Genomic DNA, 3,592 nt, shown 5'->3' with positions numbered 1-3,592 from the left:
TTAACATATCATAAGGAAGTCTATAAGCATGCTAGATTAGGTTTTGAGCTTTGTGAAACCCTAAATTATTATCATGGCTGAAACTTCATAAGCCAAGGATGTACACTTCTAAACCACATGTAGCATGAACACCTAGCTAATTCCATCATATATCATAAAGAAGTCCATAAGTACACTAAATTAGGTTTTGGAGCTTCATGAACCCTAAGGATTCATCATGGCCGAAACTCCATCATGTAGAAAATGAACTCCTAAGCAACATATAAGTACAAGTTTTCTATCCCATTTTATAACATATCATCAAGAAACCTATGAGCATACTAACTTAGGTTTTTAGGCTTCATGAACCCTAAAATTTTCATAGCCAAAACATCATGCACAAGAAGTGGACTTCTAATAAATCTCTTAACATGAATACTTAGCCAATTTGATAACATATCACAAGGAAACTTATAAACATGCTAAATTAGGTTTAGAGCTTTATGAAACCCTAAATCACTATCTTGGCCAAAACTTTACAACTAGGAAATAAACTTATGAACAACATGTAGACATAAATCTTTTTAGTTAATTTCATAACATATCACATGGAGGTCTATGATCATACTAAATTAGGTTTTGAGTTTCATAACCCCTAATGTTTCCATCATGGCCGAAACTTCCTCAAGCAAAAACATAGTTTCTAAACAACATATGAACATGAATCTCTAACAAATTTCATAACATATCATAAATAAATCTATGAGCAAGTTAGATTAGGTTTTAAGCCTCATGAACCCTATACTTCTATTATGGCCGAACCCTTCTTCAAGCAAGAACAAAATCTCTAGATAACATATGAACATGAATCTCTAGCAACTTTCATAACACATCATAAATAAATCTAAGAGCAAGTTAGATTAGGTTTTAAGCCTCATGAACCCTATATTTCTATCATGGCCGAACCTTTCTTCAAGCAAGAATAAAATCTCTAGATAACATATGAACATGAATCTCTAGCAACTTTCTTAGTACATCATAAATAAATCTAGGAGCAAGTTAGATTAGGTTTTAAGCCTCATGAACCCTATATTTTTTATCATGGCCGAAACTTATAAAAGGAGAGAAAGTTAATAAACATCTCAATAAAAAGATTAAGCTTAACATCACACACATAATTTCCTTTCTAACTAAAATCATATCATAACCTATCAAGTTCATAAGCATGGTTTCTTCTCTTCTTTTATTTCAAATTCTAAGAGTTCGAGTCTTTCGAGAAAACCGTAAGCAACTTGTACCACAGGTGAGGGAATACTTACATCCTTATTCGCTTAAGGAAAGAGGGATCTTGCTTGTGGAGCCTTCCTAGAGAGGGGTCTTCCTTGTTTTTGGGTTTCGGCAAGGAGAGGTAGGGGAGGCTCCTTGGTCACGGTGAGGAAGAGGAGGGAGGAGGAAGAGAAGAAAAAATGAAGTTTCTTCTTAATTTCCCCTTTTATTCATCATGAGAGGAGGAAGGGAAAATGTATTTTTCCTTCTCCTTTCTTTTACTTCTCCTTAATGAAAAGAGGAAGTAAAAATCCTCTTTTCTTTTGAGAGGGAGAGGCAACTCTAACTTCTACTTCTCAATGAAACAAAAATCTCTTTTCTTACCCTTAACTATATTGTCACTTCCTTCTTTAACAATAATTTCTCTTGGTCTATTGGTTAACACATGTATATATCTAGTAGGAGATCCAAGGTTCAAGCCTTGGTCATCTCTCTTTTTGGTTCTACTTTTATTTTTATTATTTTTGTTAATTCCACATAAGGCCTATTTTTTTTTCATGATAAAAATATTTTAAATCTTGCTAAGTACTCCATGGGTGTTACAGTGACAACCTCGATCTTCTAAGGGTATACTGAAATACCTCTGCTAGAGACCACATGTCGTAGAAAACTGACTGAGGATAGCCAGAAAGTACACTTGCTGAACTTTGCATATAGCTGATGTCGTCGAAGAGTCTCAAAGACTGTGCGAAGATGCTACGTATGTTCCTCCTTGGAACGTGAGTAGACCAATATGTCATCGATGAAAACGATAACAAACTGATCAAGATACTCCAAGAATTGGTAAGCCCAAATGGCATTACCAAAAACTCATAGTGGTCGTATCTAGTACGGAATTCTGTCTTCTGAATATCAGCTTCTCTGACTCTCATCTGATGATAACCGAATCGCAGATCAATCTTAGAATACACTGATGTACCTCTGAGCTGATCAAACAAATCCTCGATCTGCGGTAAAGGGTACTTATTTCTAACGGTCACTGTATTCAGCTGTTTGTAGTCAATGCACAACCTCAGTGTACCATCCCTTTCTGGCAAGGGGCCGACCCCTTATATGATTACCACAAGAACCTTAATGTGCCTCTTGTAAAATATATTGCATGTCATCAGGTCCTATACACTTAAGTAAAGGATAGGAGAAAGCTATTTTATAAAGATGATCCCTAATCATAGTAAACCGTCTAGCTCTTTTCTGGAGTATGTGCGCTTGTTCTCCATCAATAGGTAGAACACCCTGTTACAAGCATAAAATGATCGGTGTCCTCCAATCGCCTTGTATTTCTAGATCAACCTGTCGTTCAATACAAGCCACTAATAACGTCTGTTCAATAGGCTTGTCCAAACTCAAGGTAATTATGGTAGAGGTCAATTTAGCTAATTCATCTGCTACTTGATTATCTGAACGAGGAATCTTTTGTATACACACTTCTAAAATTCCTCCTTTAATTTTTCAAACGCCTCTACATACAACTTGAGTCTTTCATTATTGATTTCAAAATTTCCAGATAACTATTGTGCTGCTAATTGAGAATCGAAATAGATTAAAACCTGGGCGGCCCCTATGTGCCATTATCGCTTGTAGTCCTGCTATTAATGCCTCATATTCTGCTTCATTATTAGTGGCTCTATAATTTAACAGGACTGATAGTTGGATTCGATCTTCCTTGGATGATATAAGAAGGATCCCTATTCTGCTACCTTGTCGAGTGGAAGATCCATCAACATATATTTTCCAAGTTTCTTCCATCTCTAAACCTTGTACCTCTATTATGAAATCGGCTAAAGCTTGGGCTTTGATGGTCGTTCGGGGTTGGTACTATATATCATATTCGCTAAGTTCGGATGTCCATTTAATCAATCTTCCAGATGCCTCTGGATTGACAAGTACACGACCCAAAGTACTATTAGCTAATATTATAATTGAATATGATAGAAAATAAGGGTGCAACCTCCGAGCAGCCAAGACCAATCCATAAGCCAACTTATCGAGTGCAATATAGAAGCACTCTACTCCTTTTAATAAATGGCTTAAAAAGTACAAATGTTGCTCTTTCCCCTCCTATCTCACTAATACTAAGCCAAAAACATGTTCATTGGCTGACAACTAAATCCACAAATTTTCACCAACAATTGGTTTGGCTAATATTGGAAGAGTAGAGAGATAATTTTTAGCTCCTCAAATGCCTTGTTACAGTTCTCATCCCATTGAAATTTGGTTGCTCGGTGCAATACTTTGAAGAAGGGAAGACCTTGATCACTCGACCAAGAAATGAAGCAAGATAAAGCTG

The sequence above is a fragment of the Zingiber officinale genome, chromosome 11A, assembly GCF_018446385.1.
Source record: "Zingiber officinale cultivar Zhangliang chromosome 11A, Zo_v1.1, whole genome shotgun sequence".
NCBI classification, from domain to species: Eukaryota; Viridiplantae; Streptophyta; class Magnoliopsida; order Zingiberales; family Zingiberaceae; genus Zingiber; species Zingiber officinale.
The sequence above is the reverse complement of the archived record's forward strand: the minus strand, read 5'-3'. Positions refer to the sequence as shown.